Here is a 24,637-nt window from a genome sequence, read left to right on the forward strand (position 1 = left end):
TGAGTTATATGTGTTGGTGACCGAATTTTTGTTCGGCGTCTAGAGTGAGATACCGGACGTCACTAGGAGTTCCGGAATGGTCCGGAAACGAAAATTGATATATAGGAAGTTGGTGTTTGGATTTCGGAAGCTTTTCGAACATTGACGGCAGTGTACCAGGAGTGACGAATGGGTTCCGGACGCCCACTGGGTGGGCCCACCACGCCCCAAGGGGTACACATGGGTTTATTGGATGCGCACTAAGGCTTGATGGGCTGGCAAGTCATCCAAGGAAAGCCCATGAGGAAAAAGTTGGAAAATCCAAAAGAGGTGGGCAATTTAGGAAGGAGTCCTAATCCAAGTGGGATTGGAGGAGCACTCCTCCCTCCTCCACTTCGGCCGAGCCAAGGAGGCTCTGCTTGAGCCTCAAGGCTATCCCCTCCCTCCTCCTATATATACTAGAGGGTTTTAGGGTTTTTGAGACACAGTTTCAGCCACGTGCTGCCCTCTCCTCTAGTTTGCAGTTCTTCCTCTAGATCGGATTTCTGCGGTGCTTAGGTGAAGTCCTACAGGAATAGATCACCACCATCACAGGCGCTCCGTCACGCTATCGGATAACTCATCTACTTCCCCATCCCTCTTGCTGGATCAAGAAGGCAGGGATCGTCATTGAGTTGTACGTGTGTTGAACATGGAGGTGTCGTCCGTTCGACACTAGATCGGTATGATAGTGATGGGATCGCGGGACAGATCGTGATGAGATCGCGGGACGGGCTGCGATTTGGATCGCGAAGACGTTCCACTACATCAACCGCGTTATATACGCTTCCACTTAGCAATCTACAAGGGTATGTAGATTCACTCTCCCCTCTCGTAGATGATCATCACCATGGATTGGTATTGCGTGTGTGTAGTAAATGTTTTGTTTCCCATGCTACATTTCCCAACAGTGGCATCATGAGCTAGGTTCACGCATAGATGATATCTCAAGTAGAACACAAAAGATTTTGTGGTCGTTGATGTTCAATTTGCTGCCCTCCTTAGTCTTTTCTTGATTCGGCGGTATTGTTGGATTGAAGCGGCCCGGACCAACTTTACTCGTACGCTTACGGGAGACCGGTTTCATCGACTGACATGCAACTTGTTGCATAAAGATCACTGGCGGGTGTCTATTTCTTCAACTTTAGTTAAATCGGATTTGACCGAGGCGGTCCTTGGAGAAGGTTAAATAGCAATTTTCATATCACTGTTGTGGCATTGCGTTAGTAAGATGCGATCATACTAGATACCCATAGTAGCCACGTAAAACATGCAACAACAAATTAGAGGAAGTATAACATGTTTTTGCAGGGTATGCATGTGATGTGATATGACCAAAGACATGATATGATGTATTGGATGTATGAGATGTTCATGTTGTAATAGTTTTTTTTTGAAAGATACAGCTTGGAATGCTGGCATATATTAGAACATAGCAGGTAGAAATGCAGTTACAAAAGGGGCGGGGGATACGATCTAAAGATCAAGGAGAAAAAGGTGAAACAAAAAGGGAAAAGAAAGTGAGAGGGAAGGAACAGAGACGATCCTTCACGGTAGTTCCCAGAAAGGGTGCTCCAAGAAAGATGCTCCAGCTTGTCTCCATAGCTCGACGGTTCTCGTGATTGCGCACTTTATATCTTGCATGTGTGCCTGCTTGTTTGTGAAGGTGCAATCGTTTCTGTGTTTCCAAATCTCCCATAGGATCAGGATGATCATCGTCTTGGTAGCCTTGCGGTGTAGTGGTTGAGCCGTTCCTATCATTGTGGCTATTATCTCCGCTGGCCCCGTCTATGTTGCCATTGTGGAAGGGTACAAAGAGGCGCATCAAGCCCTCGAGGCGGCATGTGTCCAGATCTGCAGTGCCATGGGGCATTCCCAGAACAAATGAGCTGATGTCTCTAAGTTCCGCAAGCATAGCTGACAGAAATAGCCGTTTGGCCATCCACGTCGTTGCAGTCGGTCATTGCACCATAGCCTGTCACGTAGGAGTAGCGAGGCAAAAATCTTGAGCCTAGGGGGTGCCCAAGTCTTCCAGATTATCTTCTTGAAATCGGACTTTAACATTCCTTGGAATTGTGCATTGTACACCGACCTGGCCGAGTATGTTTGCGAGGCCTCAAGGTTCCATGTGATAGTGTCAGCTGTTTCTGCATGGAGTTGTAAATTCCTGCCTTGTAGCCATCTGTGTAGCCTAATCGCGTCCTCCCAAAGGTGCGCATTGCTACCATGCGCTAAGTCTGCTAACCAGGTGTTGTTCCGAAGTGCCTCCTGCACTGTTCTTTGTTTCCTCCTGGAGTGCTTAAAAAGGGATGGGAACATTGTCTTGAGGGAGCTTGTTCCCGTCCATGTTGTAATAGTTAAATATGGACTTGCACGTCGATGCAACGGCAACTGGCAGGAGCCAAAGGGTTGTATTTAAACTAACGTTTGTGCTTGCAGATGCATTTACTATATTGCTAGGTAGTAGCTTTAGTAGTAATAGCATAGATAGCACGACAACCTCGATGGCGACACAATGATGGAGATCATGATGATGGATATCATGGTGTGGCACCGGTGACGATGAAGATCATGCAGGTGCTTTGGTGATGGAGATCAAGAAGCACAAGATCATGGCCATATCATGTCACTTATGATTTGTATGTGATGTTATTTTATGCACCTTATTTTTCTTAGAACGACGGTAGCATTATAAGGTGATCCCTGACAAAATTTTTAAGATAAAATTGTGTTCTCCCCGACTGTGCACTATTGTGACAGTTCGTCGTTTTGAGACACCACGTGATGATCGGGTGTGATAGACTCAACGTTCACATACAACGGGTGCAAAACAGTTGCACACGCGGAACACTCGGGTTAAACTTGACGAGCCTAGCACGTACAAATATGGCCTCGGAACACAAGAGACCGAAAGGTCGAGCATGAATCATATAGTTCATATGATCAACATGGAGATGTTCACCACTGAAACTATACTCAACTCACGTGATGATCGAACTTGAGTTAGTGGATTTGGATCATGCACCACTCAAATGACTAGAGGGATGTCTATTTTGAGTGGGAGTTATTAGTAATAGGATTAGCTAAACTCAATTATCATGAACATAGTCAAAAGGTCTTTGCAAATTATGTTGTAGATTGCGTTGTAGCTCTACTGTTTTTGATATGTTCCTAGAGAAAATATAGTTCAAAGATGATACTAGCAATTATGCGGACTCGGTCCATAAACTAAGGATTGTCCTCATTGCTGCGCAGAAGGCTTATGCCCTTAATGCACCGCTCGGTGTGCTGAACCTCGAGCATCATTTGTGGATGTTGCGTACATCTGACATACACGTTTTTTGATGACTACATGATAGTTTAGTGCGTAATGTTTAAACAACTTAGAATTGAGGCACCCAAGAAGTTTTGAACATCACGAAACAGGTTAGATGTTCCAAGTGATGAAATTGGGATTTCATGCTCATGCCCTTGTTGGGAAGTTTGTGTTGGAATTATGCCCTAGAGGCAATAATAAATATAGTTATTATTATAATTCCTGTATCAAGATAATAGTTTATTATCCATGCTATAATTGTATTGAATGAAGACTCATTTACATGTGTGGATACATAGACAAAACACCGTCCCTAGCATGCCTCTAGTTGGCTAGCCAGTTGATCAATGATAGTCAGTGTCTTCTGATTATGAACAAGGTGTTGTTTCTTGATAACTGGATCACGTCATTGGGAGAATCACGTGATGGACTAGACCCAAACTAATAAGACGTAGCATGTTGATCGTGTCATTTTGTTGCTACTGTTTTCTGTGTGTCAAGTATTTATTCCTATGACCATGAGATCATATAACTCACTGACACCGGAGGAATGCTTTGTGTGTATCAAACGTCGCAACGTAACTGGGTGACTATAAAGATGCTCTACAGGTATCTCCGAAGGTGTTAGTTGAGTTAGTATGGATCAAGACTGGGATTTGTCACTCCGTGTGACGGAGAGGTATCTCAGGGCCCACTCGGTAATACAACATCACACACAAGCCTTGAAAGCAATGTAACATAGTGTAAGTTGCGGGATCTTGTATTACGGAACGAGTAAAGAGACTTGCCGGCAAACGAGATTGAAATAGGTATGCGGATACTGACGATCGAATCTCGGGCAAGTAACATACCGAAGGACAAAGGGAATGACATACGGGATTATACGAATCCTTGGCACTGAGGTTCAAACGATAAGATCTTCATAGAATATGTACGATCCAATATGGGCATCCAGGTCCCGCTATTGGATATTGACCGAGGAGTCTCTCGGGTCATGTCTACATAGTTCTCGAACCCGCAGGGTCTGCACACTTAAGGTTCGACATTGTTTTATGCATATTTGAGTTATATGGTTGGTTACCGAATGTTGTTCGGAGTCTCGTCTGAGATCATGGACGTCACGAGGGTTTCCGGAATGGTCCGGAAACGAAGATTGATATATAGGATGACCTCATTTGATTACCGGAAGATTTTCGGAGTTACCGGGAATGTACCGGGAATGACGAATGGGTTCCGGGGGTTCACCGGGGGGGGCAACCCACCCCGGGGAAGCCCATAGGCCTTGGGGGAGACACACCAGCCCTTAGTGGGCTGTTGGGACAGCCCACAAGTGGTCTATGCGCCAAGAGAAGAAAAATCAAGAGGAAAACAAATAAAAGGAGGAGGTGGGAAGGGAGGAGGACTCCCTCCCACCAAACCTAGTCCAACTCGGTTTGGGGGGGAGAGTCCTCCCCCTTGGCTCGGCCGACCCCCTTGAGGGTCCTTGGACCCCAAGGCAAGGCCCCCTCCCTCCCACCTATATATACGGAGGTTTTAGGGCTGATTTGAGACGACTTTTCCACGGCAGCCCGACCACATACCTCCACGGTTTTTCCTCTAGATCGTGTTTCTGCGGAGCTCGGGCGGAGCCCTGCTGAGACAACATCATCACCAACCTCCGGAGCGCCGTCACGCTGCCGGAGAACTCTTCTACGTCTCTGTCTCTCTTGCTGGATCAAGAAGGCCGAGATCATCGTCGAGCTGTACGTGTGCTGAACGCGGAGGTGCCGTCCGTTCGGTACTAGATCGTGGGACTGATCGCGGGATTGTTCGCGGGGCGGATCGAGGGACGTGAGGACGTTCCACTACATCAACCGCGTTCTCTAACGCTTCTGCTGTATGGTCTACAAGGGTACGTAGATCACTCATCCCCTCTCGTAGATGGACATCACCATGATAGGTTTTCGTGCGCGTAGGAAAATTTTTGTTTCCCATGCGACGTTCCCCAACAGTGGCATCATGAGCTAGGTTCATGCGTAGATGTCTTCTCGAGTAGAACACAAAAGTTTTTGTAGGCGGTGATGTGCGTTTTGCTGCCCTCCTCAGTCATTTCTTGATTCCGCGGTATTGTTGGATTGAAGCGGCTTGGACCGACATTACTCGTACGCTTACGAGAGACTGGTTTCATCGTTACGAGTAACCCCCTTTGCTCAAAGATGACTGGCAAGTGTCGGTTTCTCCAACTTTAGTTGAATCGGATTTTACCGAGGAGGTCCTTGGATGAGGTTAAATAGCAACTCATATATCTCCGTTGTGGTGTTTGCGTAAGTAAGATGCGATCCTACTAGATACCCTTGGTCACCACGTAAAACATGCAACAACAAAATTAGAGGACGTCTAACTTGTTTTTGCAGGGTATGATTGTGATGTGATATGGCCAACGATGTGATGTGATATATTGGATGTATGAGATGAGCATGTTGTAATAGAAATATCGACTTGCACGGCGATGGTACGGCAACCGGCAGGAGCCATAGGGTTGTCTTTATACTAACGTTTGTGCTTGCAGATGCGTTTACTATTTTGCTAGGATGTAGCTTTAGTAGTAATAGCATAAGTAGCACGACAACCCCGATGGCAACACGTTGATGGATGATCATGGTGTGGCGCCGGTGACAAGAAGATCGTGTCGGTGCTTTGGTGATGGAGATCAAGAAGCACGTGATGATGGCGATATCATGTCACTTATGAATTGCATGTGATGTTAATCCTTTTATGCACCTTATTTTGCTTAGAACGACGGTAGCATTATGAGGTGATCTCTCACTAAAATTTCAAGACGAAATTGTGTTCTCCCCGACTGTGCACCGTTGCTACAGTTCGTCGTTTCGAGACACCACGTGATGATCGGGTGTGATAGACTCAACGTTCACATACAACGGGTGCAAAACAGTTGCGCACGCGGAACACTCGGGTTAAGCTTGACGAGCCTAGCATGTGCAGACATGGCCTCGGAACACATGAGACCGAAAGGTCGATCATGAATCATATAGTTGATATGATTAGCATAGGGATGCTTACCACTGAAACTATACTCAACTCACGTGATGATCGGTCTTGGGATAATGTAAGTGGATCATGAACCACTCAAATGACTAGAGAGATGTACTTTTTGAGTGGGAGTTTAGCATATAATTTGATTAAGTTGAACTCTAATTATCTTGAACATAGTCTAAGTTCACTTTGAATATATTTGTATTGTAGATCATGGCTCACGCGACAGTCATCCTGAACTTTAATACGTTCCTAGAGAAAGCTAAGTTGAAAGATGATGGAAGCAACTTTGTAGACTGGGCTCGTAATCTTAAGCTAATCTTACAAGCTGGGAAGAAGGATTATGTCCTTAATGCTGCGCTAGGAGATGAACCACCCGCTACGGCTGATCAGGATGTTAAGAACGCTTGGTTAGCACGTAAGGAGGACTACTCAATAGTTCAATGTGCAGTCTTGTATGGCTTAGAACCGGGACTTCAACGTCGCTTTGAGCGTCATGGAGCATTTGAGATGTTCCAGGAGTTGGAGTTTATCTTTCAGAAGAACGCCCGGATCGAGAGGTATGAGACCTCCGATAAATTCTATGCTTGCAAGATGGAGGAAAACTCGTCTGTTAGTGGACATGTGCTCAAAATGTCTGGGTACTCAAACCGTCTAGCTGAGCTGGGGATTGAACTCCCGCAAGAAGCTATCACTGACAGAATCCTTCAATCACTGCCGCCAAGCTATAAAGGCTTTGTGTTGAACTACAACATGCAAGGGATGAACAAGTCTCCCGGCGAGTTGTTTGCGATGCTGAAAGTCGCAGAGTCTGAACTCCGTAAAGAGCATCAAGTGTTGATGGTGAGCAAGACCACTAGTTTCAAGAGAAACGGCAAAGGCAAGAAGGGCAATTCGAAGAAGAGCGGCAAGCCTGTTGCCAATCCGCCGAAGAAACCCAAGGCTGGACCTAAGCCTGAAACAGAGTGCTTCTATTGCAAGGGTATGGGACACTGGAAGCGCAATTGCCCCAAGTATCTGGCAGATAAGAAGGCAGGCAAAGAAAAATCAGGTATATTTGATATACATGTTATTGATGTGTACTTAACCGGCTCTCGTAGTAGTGCCTGGGTATTCGATACCGGTTCTGTTGCTCACATTTGCAACTCGAAACAGGAACTGCGGAATACACGAAGGCTGGCGAAAGACGAAGTGACGATGCGCGTAGGAAATGGTTCCAAGGTTGATGCAATCGCCGTCCGCACAGTGTCACTTCAGCTACCATCGGGATTAGTGATGAACTTAAATCATTGTTATTTAGTGCCTGCGTTGAGCATGAACATTATATCTGGATCTTGTTTATTGTGAGACGGTTACTCTTTTAAGTCTGAGAATAATGGTTGTTCTATTTCTATGAGTAACATCTTTTATGGTCATGCACCGAATGTGAGAGGATTGTTCATATTGAATCTTGATAGCGATACGCATATACATAACATTGAGACCAAAAGAGTTAGAGTAAACAATGATAGCGCCATATTTTTGTGGCACTGCCGCTTGGGTCATATTGGTGTAAAGCGCATGAAGAAAGTCCATGCTGATGGACTTTTGGAGTCACTTGACTTTGATTCACTTGACACGTGCGAACCGTGCCTCATGGGCAAGATGACTAAGACTCCGTTCTCCGGAACAATGGAGCGTGCAAGTGACTTGTTGGAAATCATACATACCGATGTGTGTGGTCCAATGAGCGTAGAGGCACGCGGCGGATATCGTTATTTTCTCACCTTCACTGACGATTTAAGTAGATATGGTTATGTCTACATGATGAAGCACAAGTCTGAAACATTTGAAAAGTTCAAGCAATTTCAGAGTGAAGTGGAAAATCATCGTAACAAGAAGATCAAGTTCCTATGGTCTGATCGTGGGGGTGAATATCTGAGTTTCGAGTTTGGTGCTCACTTAAGACAATGTGGAATTGTTTCGCAGTTAACACCGCCTGGAACACCACAGCGTAATGGTGTGTCCGAACGTCGTAATCGTACTTTGTTAGAGATGGTGCGATCTATGATGTCTCTTACTGATTTGCCGTTATCATTTTGGGGTTATGCATTAGAAACAGCTGCATTCACTTTAAATAGGGCACCATCAAAATCCGTTGAGACGACACCATACGAACTGTGGTATGGCAAAAGGCCAAAGTTGTCGTTTCTTAAAGTTTGGGGATGTGATGCTTATGTCAAAAAGCTTCAGGCTGAAAAGCTGGAACTCAAAGCGGAAAAGTGCGTCTTCATAGGTTACCCAAAAGAGACAGTTGGGTACACCTTCTATCTCAAATCCGAGGGCAAAGTGTTTGTTGCTAAAAACGGAGCTTTTCTCGAGAAGGAGTTTCTCTCGAGAGAATTGAGTGGGAGGAAGATAGAACTTGACAAGGTTGTCGAACCTCTCATCCCTCTGGATGGTGGCGCAGGGCAAGGGGAAACCTCTGTCGTTGCGACGCCGATTGAGGAGGAAGTTAATGATGATGATCATGAAACTCCAGTTCAAGTTTCTGTTGAACCACGCAGGTCGACGAGATCACGCGCTGCTCCAGAGTGGTACGGTAATCCCGTCTTATCAATCATGTTGTTAGACAACAATGAACCTGCAAATTATGAAGAAGCAATGGTGGGCCCAGATTCCAACAAATGGCTAGAAGCCATGAAATCCGAGATAGGATCCATGTATGAGAACAAAGTGTGGACTTTGGAGATACTACCTGAGGGCCGCAAGGCTATTCAGAACAAATGGATCTTAAGAAGAAGACGGACGCTGACGGTAATGTGACCGTTTATAAAGCTCGACTTGTGGCAAAGGGTTTTTCACAAGTTCCAGGAGTTGACTACGATGAGACTTTCTCACCCGTAGCGATGCTTAAGTCCGTCAGAATCATGTTAGCAATACCTGCATTTTTCGATTATGAAATCTGGCAGATGGATATCAAAACGGCGTTCCATAACGGTTTCCTTAAGGAAGAGTTGTATATGATGCAACCCGAAGGTTTTGTCGATCCTAAAAATGCTGACAAGGTGTGCAAGCTCCAGCGATCCATTTATGGACTGGTGCAAGCATCTCGGAGTTGGAACAAACGCTTTGATGAGGTGATCAAAGCATTTGGGTTTATACAAGTGGTTGGAGAATCTTGTATTTACAAGAAAGTGAGTGGGAGCTCTGTGGCGTTTCTAATATTATATGTGGATGACATATTACTGATTGGAAACAACGTAGAGCTTTTGGAGAGCATAAAAGGTTACTTGAATAAAAGTTTCTCTATGAAGGACCTAGGAGAAGCTGCGTACATTCTAGGCATTAAGATCTATAGGGATAGATCAAAACGCCTGATAGGACTTTCACAAAGCACATACCTTGATAAAGTTTTGAAGAGGTTCAAAATGGAACAGTCCAAGAAAGGGTTCTTGCCAGTTTTACAAGGTACGAGATTGAGTAAGACTCAGTGCCCAGCAACTGATGAAGATAGAGAGCATATGCGCTCCGTCCCCTATGCTTCAGCCATAGGTTCTATCATGTATGCGATGTTGTGCACTAGACCGGATGTTAGCCTGGCCATAAGTATGGCAGGTAGGTTCCAGAGTAATCCAGGAGTGGATCACTGGACAGCGGTCAAGAATATCCTGAAGTACCTGAAAAGGACTAAGGAGATGTTTCTCGTATATGGAGGTGACGAAGAGCTCGCCGTAAAAGGTTACGTCGATGCAAGCTTTGACACAGATCCGGACGACTCTAAGTCGCAAACCGGATACGTATTTATTCTTAATGGGGGTGCAGTAAGCTGGTGCAGTTCCAAGCAAAGCGTCGTAGCAGATTCTACATGTGAAGCGGAGTACATGGCTGCCTCGGAGGCGGCTAAGGAGGGTGTCTGGATGAAGCATTTCATGACGGATCTTGGAGTGGTGCCAAGTGCACTGGATCCAATAACCTTGTTCTGTGACAACACGGGTGCCATTGCCTTAGCAAAGGAACCACGGTTTCACAAGAAGACCAGACACATCAAACGACGCTTCAACCTCATCCGCGACTACGTCGAGGAAGAGGACGTAAATATATGCAAAGTGCACACGGATCTGCATGTAGCAGACCCGCTGACTAAACCTCTTCCACGGCCAAAACATGATCGACACCAGAACTGTATGGGTGTTAGATTTATTACAATGTAATTCACATGGTGATGTGAGGGCTAGATTATTGACTCTAGTGCAAGTGGGAGACTGTTGGAATTATGCCCTAGAGGCAATAATAAATATAGTTATTATTATAATTCCTGTATCAAGATAATAGTTTATTATCCATGCTATAATTGTATTGAATGAAGACTCATTTACATGTGTGGATACATAGACAAAACACCGTCCCTAGCATGCCTCTAGTTGGCTAGCCAGTTGATCAATGATAGTCAGTGTCTTCTGATTATGAACAAGGTGTTGTTGCTTGATAACTGGATCACGTCATTGGGAGAATCACGTGATGGACTAGACCCAAACTAATAAGACGTAGCATGTTGATCGTGTCATTTTGTTGCTACTGTTTTCTGTGTGTCAAGTATTTATTCCTATGACCATGAGATCATATAACTCACTCACACCGGAGGAATGCTTTATGTGTATCAAACGTTGCAACGTAACTGGGTGACTATAAAGATGCTCTACAGGTATCTCCGAAGGTGTTAGTTGAGTTAGTATGGATCAAGACTCGGATTTGTCACTCCGTGTGACGGAGAGGTATCTCAGGGCCCACTCGGTAATACAACATCACACACAAGCCTTGCAAGCAATGTAACTTAGTGTAAGTTGCGGGATCTTGCATTACGGAACGAGTAAAGAGACTTGCCGGTAAACGAGATTGAAATAGGTATGCGGATACTGACGATCGAATCTCGGGCAAGTAACATACCGAAGGACAAAGGGAATGACATACGGGATTATACGAATCCTTGGCACTGAGGTTCAAACGATAAGATCTTCGTAGAATATGTAGGATCCAATATGGGCATCCAGGTCCCGCTATTGGATATTGACCGAGGAGTCTCTCGGGTCATGTCTACATAGTTCTCGAACCCGCAGGGTCTGCACACTTAAGGTTCGACATTGTTTTATGCATATTTGAGTTATATGGTTGGTTACCGAATGTTGTTCGGAGTCCCGGATGAGATCACGGACGTCACGAGGGTTTCCGAAATGGTCCGGAAACGAAGATTGATATATAGGATGACCTCATTTGATTACCGGAAGATTTTCGGAGTTACCGGGAATGTACCGGGAATGACGAATGGGTTCCGGGGGTTCACCGGGGGGGCAACCCACCCCGGGGAAGCCCATAGGCCTTGGGGGAGACACACCAGCCCTTAGTGGGCTGGTGGGAAAGCCCACAAGTGGTCTATGCGCCAAGAGAAGAAAAATCAAGAGGAAAAGAAAAAAAAAGGAGGAGGTGGGAAGGGAGGAGGACTCCCTCCCACCAAACCTAGTCCAACTCGGTTTGGGGGGGGCGAGTCCTCCCCCTTGGCTCGGCCGACCCCCTTGAGGGTCCTTGGACCCCAAGGCAAGGCCCCCTCCCTCCCACCTATATATACGGAGGTTTTAGGGCTGATTTGAGACGACTTTTCCACGGCAGCCCGACCACATACCTCCACGGTTTTTCCTCTAGATCGTGTTTCTGCGGAGCTCGGGCGGAGCCCTGCTGAGACAAGATCATCACCAACCTCCGGAGCGCCGTCACGCTGCCGGAGAACTCTTCTACCTCTCCGTCTCTCTTGCTGGATCAAGAAGGCCGAGATCATCGTCGAGCTGTACGTGTGCTGAACGCGGAGGTGCCGTCCGTTCGGTACTAGATCGTGGGACTGATCGCGGGATTGTTCGCGGGGCGGATCGAGGGACGTGAGGACGTTCCACTACATCAACCGCGTTCTCTAACGCTTCTGCTGTATGGTCTACAAGGGTACGTAGATCACTCATCCCCTCTCGTAGATGGACATCACCATGATAGGTCTTCGTGCGCGTAGGAAAATTTTTGTTTCCCATGCGACGTTCCCCAACAGTTTGATACCTCCGATAAGATTCTTTGTCTACAAAGTAAGGAAGAAAAGCTCAAACATTGAGCATGTGCTTAGATTGTCTGAGTGCTACAATCGCTTGAATCGAGTGGGAGTTAATCTTCCAGATGAGATAGTGATGGTTCTCCATAGTTACTGCCATCAAGCTACTATAGCTTCGTGATGAACTATAACATATCAAGGATAGATGGCCGCGTGCACAATTTCAGCCACGTGCTACCCTCTCCTCTAGTTTGTAGTTCTTCCTCTAGATCAGAATACTGCGGTGCTTAGGCGAATCCCTGCAGGAATAGATCACCACCATCACCGGCGCGCCGTCACGCTGCTGGAGAACTCATCTACTTCCCCATCCCTCTTTGCTGGATCAAGAAGGCGGGGATCATCATCGAGTTGTACGTGTGCTGAACGCGGAGGTGTCGTCCGTTCGGCACTAGATCGGGATGGATAGTGATGGCATCGCGGGACGGACCGTGATGATATCGCGGGATGGGTTGCGATTTGGATCGCGAAGATGTTCCACTACATCAACCGCGTTATATACGCTTCCGCTTAGCGATCTACAAGGGTACGTAGATTCACTCTCCCCTCTCGTAGATGATCATCACCATGGATAGGTATTGCGTGTGCGTAAGAAATTTTTGGTTTCCCATGCTACGTTTCCCAAGAGTGGGTCCCACACGTTGTAGACACAATTATTATTAAGGTTAATTAATATTTAATCAAGTTAATTAGTGGGGTGGGACCCACCTGTCATACTGTTTAATTTATTTGACTTAACACATTATCTAATAATTTACTTAATTAATATATCTAATCTTTTAAACATTATATTATCTAGTTAATTAAATCACTAGTTAATTAATTAACAAATTAAACATTATATTTAAATAATTACTTATTTACTTATTATTATTGATATTTTCTTTTAAACATATATATATTTCTAACATTTATTTCCTTTCTTTTCTTTTATTTTAATTCCTTTTTTGTCGTTTTAGAGGGGGGGTATCCTGGGCCCCTTTGTTAGTTTCGGGAAAGGGCAAAAATGCCAAAATGACAAACAAAAAAATTCACACGAGGGGGTAATCCACACCTGGATAGCATGGGCCCAAGCTGGCCTAGGTCGAGGCTCTCGTTACCGTTGGCCAAAGCCAGGGACGAGCAGGGCAAACGGGGGCACACCTGCGCGGGCGGGGTGATGCCGGCGGCGAGCGGTTGCGAGGCGGCGAGCGGCGGTGTGGCGCGCTGGTGCGGGCCAAGAGGTGCGCGCGCGGTGCAGCAGCGCCGTGCACATGGGGTGGGCGAGCAGCGGTAAGTGGCGGCTCATACGTCTCTGTCGTATCTACTTTTCCGAATTCTTTTGCCCTTGTTTTGGACTCTAATTTGCATGATTTGAATGGAACTAACCCGGACTAACGTTGTTTTCAGCAGAATTGCCATGGTGTTGTTTTTGCGCAGAAATAAAAGTTCTCGGAATGACCTGAAAATTTACGGAGAATTTTTCTGGAATTTATGAAAAATACTGGCGCAAGAATCAGCGGAGGATGTGGAGCGTGGAGCCCACAAGCCCACCAGCCCCCCCCTAGTCGCGCCTGGCAGGCTTGTGGAGCCCACGACGCTCCACCGCCTCCAATATCAGCTCCATTTAGTCCGTCTCGCCCGGAAAAAAATCAAGGAGAAGAGTTCATCGCGTTTTACGATACGGAGGCGCCGCCACCTCCTGTTCTTCATCTGGAGGGCAGATCTAGAGTCCGTTTTAGGCTCCGGAGAGGGGAAATCATCGCCATCGTCATCAACAACCTTCCTTCATCGCCAATGCCATGATGCTCTTCAGCGTTGGTGAGTAATCTCATCGTAAGTTTGCTGGAAGGTGATGGGTTGGATGAGATCTATCATGTAATCGAGTTAGTTTTGACGGGGATTGATCCCTAGTATCCACTATGTTCTAAGATTGATGGTGCTACTACTTTGCCATGCTTAATGCTTGTCACTAGGGACCGAGTGCCATGATTTCAGATCTGAACCTATTATGTTGTCGCCAATATATGTGTGTTTTAGATCCTATCTTGCAAGTTGTAGTCACCTACTATGTGTTATGACCCGGGAACCCCGGAGTAACAATAGCCGGAACCACTCCCGGAGATGACCATAGTATGAGCAGTTCATGTATTCACCAAGTGTTAATGCGTTGGTTCGGTTCTTTATTAAAAGGAGAACCTTAATACCCCATAGTTTCCATTAGGACCCCGCTGCCACGGGAGGGATGTATAATAGATGTCATGCAAGTTCTTTTCCCTAAGCACGTATGACTACATACGGAATACATGCCTACATTAGATTGACGAACTGGAGCTAGTTACTTATCTCTCTGTGTTATAACTGTTACATGATGAATAGCATCCAACATAATCATCCATCACTGATCCAATGCCTACGAGTCTTTTCCTACTGGTCCTTGCTACGTTACTCTGCTGCTACTGGTTACTGTTGCTACTGCTTCTATCACCCTACTTTGCTACTGATACTTTGCTGCAGATACTAAATCTTTCACATGTGGTTGAATTGACAACTCAACTGCTAATAGTTGAGAATATTCTTTGGCTTCCCCTTGAGTCGAATCAACAAATTTGGGTTGAATACTCTACCCTCGAAAACTGTTGCGATCCCCTATACTTGTGGGTTATCAGGACCTTTTTCTCGCGCTGTTGCCGCGGAGGCATAGCTCTATTCTCTGAGACACTTGGGATTTACGTTTGCTGATCACTATGAGGAATCCGATAGATCCAAGAACTAAAGTCTTGCCCTCAACTACGAGGACAGGTAAGGAACTGTCATCTAGCTCTGCACTTGATTCACCTTCAGTTATGAGTAAGTTTGCGACACCACCTCCTGCTAGAAATCTTGATATGTCGCCTGTGCTTGATGATGCTACTTCTGATGCCCATGATGCTTATGATGATGCTATGCTTGATACTGCTTTGCCTAATGATGCTACGCTTGATACTGCTTTGCCTGATGATGCTATGCTTGATACTGCTTTGCCACTAGGTGCATTCCTTGATGCACAAATTGCTAGAGTTGCTGCTAGATGTGATGATACTTCTGAAACTGCTGATACTATTGAAGTAGAAGCTGCTATTATGCCTGAATTTCCTGATATGCCTGAGCATTATGTTATGGAGGGAGAGATAGCTGAGGATTTGCTTGCGTGTAAGGATAGCTATGATGTTGAGAAATTACTGGCAAGTGGAAAGAAAAATCTCTGAACGCTAGGATGAAATACGACCCGAAGTTTGCTACTTCGCCTATCTTTGTGACCAATAGGGATTATGAATTCTCTGTCGACCCTGAGTTAATCACTCTGGTCGAATCCGATCCTTTTCACGGTTATGAGTCTGAAATGGTTGTAGCCCATCTTACCAAACTGCACGATATAGCCACCCTATTCACTACTGAGGAAAAGATCTGCCACTACTATATCCTCAAGTTGTTTCCTTTCTCGCTAAAGGATGATGCTATGACTTGGTTCACTTCTGTTGCTCCTGGTTGTGTGCGTAGCCCCCAGGATATGGTCTGCTACTTCTCTAAAAAATATTTCCCTGCCCATAAGAAGCAAGCTGCCTTGCAGAAAGTATACAACTTTGCTCAAGCTGAAGAAGAGAGTCTCCCACAAGCTTGGTGGAGGCTCGTCCAGCTACGAAATGCTTTGCCTGATCACCCTCTCAAGAAGAATGAAATACGTGATATCTTGCATAATGGACTTACCGATGCTTCTAGAGACCACCTAGATAGTTGTGATGGTTGTGTTTTTAGGGAACAAACTGTAGAACAAGCTGAGATTCTATTGAATAACCTCTTGTGCAATGAGAATCCTTGGGCTATTCCCGAACCACCTCCTAAGCCAACTCCGAAGAAACGAGGTATTCTATTCCTCAGTCCTGAAGATATGCAAGAAGCTAAGCAATATATGCGAGAGAAAGGCATTAAATCTGAAGATGTAAAAAAACTACCACCTATCGAAGAGATCCATGGTCTTGATAACCCAATACAGGTAGTAGAAGTAAATTCTCTGCGTAGATTCAATGAGAGTGATATTCCTTTTGATAAACCTGGTAGCATATGCCTGGATGAATTTGATAACTTTGTTGCCAAACAACAGAGTTTCAATGATTATGTTAGGAGACAATTGGAACAAAATGCTCGTATGCTTAGTCATTTAAGTGCTTGTGTGGACAGAAACGTCAATGATCTTAAGGTCTTGAGTAAACATGCCTCTATGGTTACCACTCAAGTAGAACAAGTACTTAAAGCTCACAATGACTTGCTCAATGAGTTGAATGAAAATTCTGTCAGAGTCGTCACTAGAGGCAGTAGAATGACCCAGGAACCCTTGTATACTGAGGGTCATCCGAAGAGAATTGAACAAGATTCTCAAGGAGTTAGCACTGATGCACCTAGTCCTCCTAGGAAGAAGAAGAATGATGATAGGAACTTGCACGCTAGCAACCCTGTTGCTGCTACACGTGAGAGTCCAAACGATGCCTCTGTCTCTGATGCCGAAACACAATCTGGTGATGAACATGAGCCTAATGATGATATCAATAGTGATGTTCATGATGATGCTCAACCTAGCAATGATAAGGATGTGGAGATTGAACCAGTTGATCTTGATAACCCACAGCCTAAGAATAGAAGATACGATAAGAACGACTTCGCTGCTAGGAAGCATGGTAAAGAAAGGGAACCATGGGTTCAGAAACCCATGCCCTTTCCTCCCAAACCATCCAAGAAAAAGTATGATGAGGATTTTGAGCGATTCATTGAAATGATTAGACCTGTCTTTCTGCAAATGCGTTTGACATATATGCTCAAAATGTCTCCGTATGCTAAGTACATGAAGGATATTGTGACTAATAAGAGGAGGATAAGGTTGAGATTTCCACCATGCTTGCTAACTATACCTTCAAGGGTGGAACTCCTAAGAAACTAGGTGATCCCGGTGTGCCCACTATACCTTGCTCCATTAAAGGCAACTACGTTAGAACTACTTTATGCGACCTTGGAGCCGGTGTTAGTGTTATGCCTCTCTCTCTTTATCGTAGACTTGAACTGGACAAGTTGACACCCACTGAAATCTCTCTGCAAATGGCCGACAAATCAACTGCTTTCCCTATCGGCATTTGCGAGGATGTGCCTGTTGTGGTTGCCAATGTCACTATCTTAACAGACTTTGTTATTTTGGATATTCCCGAGGACGATGCCATGGCAGTCATCCTCGGAAGACCCTTTTTAAAAACTTCAGGGGCTGTTATAGATTGCAACAAAGGCAATGACACTTTCCATGTCAACGGTAATGAGCATACGGTGCACTTTTCGAAGAAACAATATCGAGTACATTGCATCAATGTTATCGAAAAGACTTCACTGATTCTTATTGGGAGCTTTGAATGCCATATTCCCCCTGTTAAGATGAAGTATGATTTGCTTGTTGGGGAGATACACATCCCCATTGAGGTAACCTAGTGACTATTCAAAAATTCTCCGTTCTCTTTTGTGGTTCCAAAAGGTTTGTTGAGGAGACTTGATCAACCTCATTGACGGATTTCTTTCAATGACCATGAGACCGATGAATAGAGGAGTCACAAACCTCTGTTCCAAGCTTTCACTTTCTGTTGCTTAGAAGAAAAATGATATATTTAGTTTAGTTTTCCCTGTTTTCTGTTTTAGCGTCCCGTAGAAAAGTACCCCGAAAATAAAAGTTTTCTGAACGTCCTGAAAATCAAGTATGATTTTTTCTGGAAGTTTTGAAAAATACTGGGACGAAGAGCTGCACCAGTGGGCCACAAGCCCTGGAGGCGCGGGAACCCCCCTGGTCGCGCCTACCTGGCTTGTGGGCCCCACGTGCACCCCCTCCACTCATTCTAGCTCCCATCTGCTTCTCCTACCTCCAGAAAAATTCGTTTCGCAGCTCAAACCCGTGTTCTTGCTCCTCTTGCTCGGATTTTCGATCTCTTTGCTCAAAGCACCATTCTCCTAACTGTTTTGGGGAAATTACTCCTTGGTAAGTGACTCCCCCATTGGTCCAATTAGTTTTTGCTCTAGCGCCTTATACATCGCGTATTTTTGCTGCCTTGGTGACCATGTTCTTGAGCTTTGCATGCTAATTTTAGCTGGTCCCAAGTAGTTTGAGGCGTAATATGGCATCTTGGCACTTGTTGGAGTAGTTTCTACGAGTTTAGTTGAGCCTTGTTCACTTTTCCTTTGGGTCACTAAAAATTTCAGAAAAGGAAGATGTTCAGGAGAAACTATCATGGTGGTTCCTCAAGCAAGAGAGGTCCCCGTCTTGCGATTCCGGAGCCCGATCCTTACCAACCGAGGAACGCACAGGTACAACTATGTGAATGGCCTTCTGACGAATTCATGATTGAGGCAGGTTTCAAAGACGAGTTTGATACACTTGTTCACAACGTCGGACTGGAAGAATTCATCTCCGATAAATGTGAACAGTATGTTGCTCTCACTGCCTCTTTTTTTTTCGTAGATTCAAATTTTCAGTTGGCCATGATACATTTGTACTGTTCGATCTCTATGACAAATCGTATACCATGGATTTATAGGATTTCAATAGAATTTGCAAGATACCTATTTGGGGTAGTCTCAATGATCCTCCTAAATCTTCGGTTAGAGATTTTTTTTTCTCTGGTATAACTGTCGGAGAAACTAGAGATATTACACAGGCTACCATGGGGAGCATTCATTTTCCTGCCTTGCATTATTTTTCCCTCTTCATAGGCAGATGCATTAGTGGCAAGATTGAGCATTGTCACCTCTGCGCACCCGACCTTAGTATTCTTAAGAGCGCAGTAACGGGTGATAAAAGTTTCAACATGGGAGCTATTATAGCAAGGAGGCTGAATAATAACGCTAATGAAGAGGATTTCTTTGGTGGGATCTATGCCACTCGCATATCAAATTTTCTTGGAGTACCCATCCGCGAAGGAGATCCCCCGCTCCATACAACTTTCCTTCATCGCACCGCTTTGACACACTATCAGTTCCTTGAGAGGGATGATGAATCCCTCCTATACCGTTTGATATTTAATCGGCAGCGTGTTTTCCATATTACCCTTCCTGCTCCTGCCTTCTTTGACTTTCAGGTAAAACGGAGATATTACATAACCAGAGGAGAGGCAGAGGAGTATGAGAGGGAGGCAAAGGCTGCTCGTCTTCGTGAGGCAGCTATTCAGGCAGTGGCTGCAGCACTCCCGTATAACCCCCATTATGATTTTGGGTATCGCCCGGACCATCCATCGAAGTAGACCAACTTAGGCCAAAAGCCTAAGCTTGGGGGAGTACGTGTTTCTCACCGACTTTACATTTTTGCTTATGCTTTCACTTTGTTCGTCGGTGTTCACACTTTGCCACTATATCATCCATGCTAGTTTATTTTCTTTTTCTCATTTTCTTTTCGTGTGTTTTTTCTAGTTTGAGAAAACCCAAAAAGATTTTCTTTTTCTTCTTTTGCTTGTTGGGAGCTTTCCCGTGTAAATAGTTTTCTTTTTCTTTGGGTCAAGGTAGAAGACCATGGTTATAATGTTTAGTGGCTCTCGCATGCATACCTGTTTAGCTGTCATAGAGCCATATTACTTTGTCTTCTCCTTTGTGTTTACCTGTAGATTCCAGCTTGAGTCCAATGCACGAGCACTCTTATTATTGTTCACATCGTTCGGTCGTGCAAGTGAAACGCAATAATGACGATATATGATGAAGTGACCGATCTTGGAAAAGCTGGTATGAACTCGATCTATTTTGTTTTTGTAAATATGACTAGCTCACTGTTCCTAGTTCAGCTTTGCTGTGATAGAAACATGTTTGCAATGACAACTTAGAGATCATAGTTTCTGATGCCATGCTTAATTATCTAGGAGCTTATAATGGATTGTCTTGGATGCCCACATGAATTTTGAGATGACTATGATCTAGTATGATAGGATGGTATCCTCCTTTGAATGATTCAAGTGGCTTGACTTGGCGCATGTTCATGCCTGTAGTTAAAACAAAATCAACATAGCCTCTATGATATTCATGTTCATGGTGATTTATGTCCTACTCATGCTTGCACTCAATGTTGGTTAATCTCAATGCATTTTGATGACTGTTGTCGCTCTCTAGTTGGTCGCTTCACAGTCATTTGCTAGCCTTCACTTGTACTAAGCGGGAATACTGCTTGTGCATCCACTTCCATAAACCCAAAGTTGTTCCATATGAGTCCACCATACCTACCTATATGTGGTATCTACCTGCCGTTCCAAGTAAATTTGCATGTGCCACTCTCTAAATCTTCAAGAAATAATCGGTTTTGCATGCCCGAACCGCTCATGTGGCAACAGGGGGTGATACGTCTCCAACGTATCTATAATTTTTGATGGTTTCATGCTACTTGTCAAACTTTGGATGTTTTGATAGCCTTTTATATATTTTTTGGGACTAACTTATTAACTCAGTGCCAAGTGCCAGTTCCAGTTTTTTCCATGTTTTTTACCCCCTTTCAGAGGAGATTTTGAAGCAGAGTCCAAACGGAAGAAAATCCCCGAAAAGATTTTTTCCGTAACGGAAGAAGATCGGGAAGATTGAGAGCCAAGGCAGGGGAGCCTCAGGGGCCCCACAAGCCCCCAGCCCGCGGCCAGGGGGGAGGCCGCGGCCCACAGGCTTTTGGGCCCCCTGGGCGCCCTCTGCCCTAGGGGTTGCGCCTATATATTCCCTAAAAATCCCAAAAAAATCAGGAGATCATCGAAAGTACTTTTCCGCCGCCACAAGCTTCTGTCTCCGCAATATCCCATCTGGGGCACGTTCTGGTGCCCTGCCGGAGGGGGGATTCGGACACAGAGGGCTTCTTCATCAACACCATGACCTCTCCGATGATGCGTGAGTAGTTCAACATAGGCCTACGGGTCCATAGCTAGTAACTAGATTGTTGGAAATATTCCCTAGAGGCAATAATAAATTAGTTATTATTATATTTCTTAGTTCATGATAATCGTTTATTATCCATGCTATAATTGTATTGAATGAAGACTTATATACATGTGTGGATACATAGACAAAACACTATCCCTAGCAAGCCTCTAGTTGGCTAGCCAGTTGATCAAAGATAGTCAGGGTCTTCTGATTATGAACAAGGTGTTGTTGCTTGACAACTGGAACACGTCATTAGCAGAATCACGTGATGGACTAGGCCCAAACTAATAGACGTAGCATGTTGATCGTGTCATTTTGTTGCTACTGTTTTCTGTGTGTCAAGTATTTGTTCCTATGACCATGAGATCATATAACTCACTGACACCGGAGGAATGCTTTGTGTGTATCAAACATTGCAACGTAACTGGGTGACTACAAAGATGCTCTACAGGTATCTCCGAAGGTGTTAGTTGAGTTAGTATGGATCGAGACTGGGATTTGTCACTCCGTGTGACGGAGAGGTATCTCGGGGCCCACTCGGTCATACAACATCACACACAAGCCTTGCAAACAATGTGACTTAGTGTAAGTTGCGGGATCTTGTATTATGGAACGAGTAAAGAGACTTGCCGGTAAACGAGATTGAAATAGGTATGCGGATACTAACGATCGAATCTCGGGCAAGTAACATACCGAAGGACAAAGGGAATGACATACGGGATTATATGAATCCTTGGCACTAAGCTTCAAAAGATAAGATCTTCGTAGAATATGTAGGATCCAATATGAGCATCCAGGTCCCGCTATTGGATATTGACCGAGGAGTCACTCGGGTCATATCTACATAGTTCTCGAACCCGCAGGGTCTGCACACTTAAGGTTCGACGTTGTTTTATGCGTATTTGAGTTATATGGTTGGTTACCGAATGTTGTTCGGAGTCTCGGATGAGATCACGGACGTCACGAGGGTTTACGGAATGGTCCGGAAACGAAGATTGATATATAGGATGACATCATTTGATTACGAGAAGGTTTTCGGAGTTACCGGGAATGACGAATGGGTTCCGGGTGTTCACCGGGGGGGCAACCCACCCCGGGGAAGCCCATAGGCCTTGGGGATGGCGCACCAGCCCTTAGTGGGCTGATGGGACAGCCCAAGAAGTCCCTATGCGCCATAGGAAGAAAATCAAAGAGAAAAAAAAAGTGGAGGTGGGAAGAAGGGGGAAGGACTCCTCCTTCCAAACCTAGTTGGATTCGGTTTGGAAGGGGAGGACTCCGCCCCTTGGCTCGGCCGAACCCCTTGGGGGTCCTTGGACCCCAAGGCAAGGCTCCCCCTCTTCCCCCTATATATACGGAGGTTTTAGGGCTGATTTAAGACAACTTTTGCCACGGCAGCCCGACCACATACCTCCACGGTTTTACCTCTAGATCGCGTTTCTGCGGAGCTCGGGCGGAGCCCTGCTGAGATTAGATCACCACCAACCTCCGGAGCATCGTCACGCTGCCGGAGAACTCATCTACCTCTCCGTCTCTCTTGCTGGATCAAGAAGGCCGAGATCATCGTCGAGCTGTACGTGTGCTGAACGCGGAGGTGCCGTCCGTTCGGCACTAGATCGTGGGACGGATCGCGGGACGGTTCGTGGGTCGGTTCGCGGGGCGGATCGAGGGACGTGAGGACGTTCCACTACATCAACCACGTTCACTAACGCTTCTGCTGTGCGATCTACAAGGGTACGTAGATCAGAAATCCCCTCTCGTAGATGGACATCACCATGATAGGACTTCGTGCGCGTAGGAAATTTTTTGTTTCCCATGCGACGTTCCCCACAGTGGCATCATGAGCTAGGTTCATGCGTAGATGTCTTCTCGAGTAGAACACAAAAGTTTTTTGTGGGCGGTGATGTGCGTTTTGATGCCCTCCTTAGTCTTTTCTTGATTCCGCGGTATTGTTGGATTGAAGCGGCTTGGACCAACATTACTCGTACGCTTACGAGAGACTGGTTTCATCGCTACGAGTAACCCCGTTGCTCAAAGATGACTGGCAAGTGTCAGTTTCTCCAACTTTAGTTGAATCGGATTTGACCGAGGAGGTCCTTGGATGAGGTTAAATAGCAATTCATATATCTCCGTTGTGGTGTTTGCGTAAGTAAGATGCGATCCTACTAGATACCCATGGTCACCACGTAAAACATGCAACAACAAAATTAGAGGACGTCTAACTTGTTTTTGCAGGGTATGCTTGTGATGTGATATGGCCAACGATGTGATGTGATATATTGGATGTATGAGATGATCATGTTGTAATAGTTAATATCGACTTGAACGTTGATGGTACGGCAACCGGCAGGAGCCATAGGGTTGTCTTTAAACTAACGTTTGTGCTTGCAGGTGCGTTTACTATATTGCTAGAACGTAGCTTTAGTAGTAATAACATGAGTAGCACGACAACCCCGATGGTGACACGTTGATGGAGATCATGATGATGGAGATCATGGTGTGGCGCCGGTGACAAGAAGATCGTGCCGGTGCTTTGGTGATGGAGATCAAGAAGCACGTGATGATGGCCATATCATGTCACTTATGAATTGCATGTGATGTTAATCCTTTATGCACCTTATCTTGCTTAGAACGACGGTAGCATTATGAGGTGATCTCTCACTAAAATTTCAAGACGAAATTGTGTTCTCCCCGACTGTGCACCGCTGCGACAGTTCTTCGTTTCGAGACACCACGTGATGATCGGGTGTGATAGACTCAACGTTCACATACAACGGGTGCAAAACAGTGGCACACGCGGAACACTCGGGTTAAGCTTGACGAGCCTAGCATGTGCAGCCATGGCCTCGGAACACATGAGACCGAAAGGTCGAGCATGAATCGTATAGTTGATATGATTAGCATAGAGATGCTTACCACTGAAACTATTCTCAACTCACGTGATGATCGGACTTGAGATAGTGGATTTGGATCATGTACCACTCAAATGACTAGAGAGATGTACTTTTTGAGTGGGAGTTCTTAACTAATATGATTAATTGAACTAATTGTCATGAACATAGTCTAATGGTCTTTGCGAATTACGATGTAGCTTGCGCTGTAGCTCTACTGTTTTTTATATGTTCCTAGAGAAAATTTAGTTGAAAGTTGATAGTAGCAAACTTTGCAGACTAAGTCTGTAAAACCGAGGATTGTCCTCGTTGCTGCGCAGAAGGCTTATGTCCTTAATGCAC

Source organism: Hordeum vulgare, chromosome 6H (genome assembly GCF_904849725.1).
Source record: "Hordeum vulgare subsp. vulgare chromosome 6H, MorexV3_pseudomolecules_assembly, whole genome shotgun sequence".
Taxonomy (NCBI): domain Eukaryota; kingdom Viridiplantae; phylum Streptophyta; class Magnoliopsida; order Poales; family Poaceae; genus Hordeum; species Hordeum vulgare.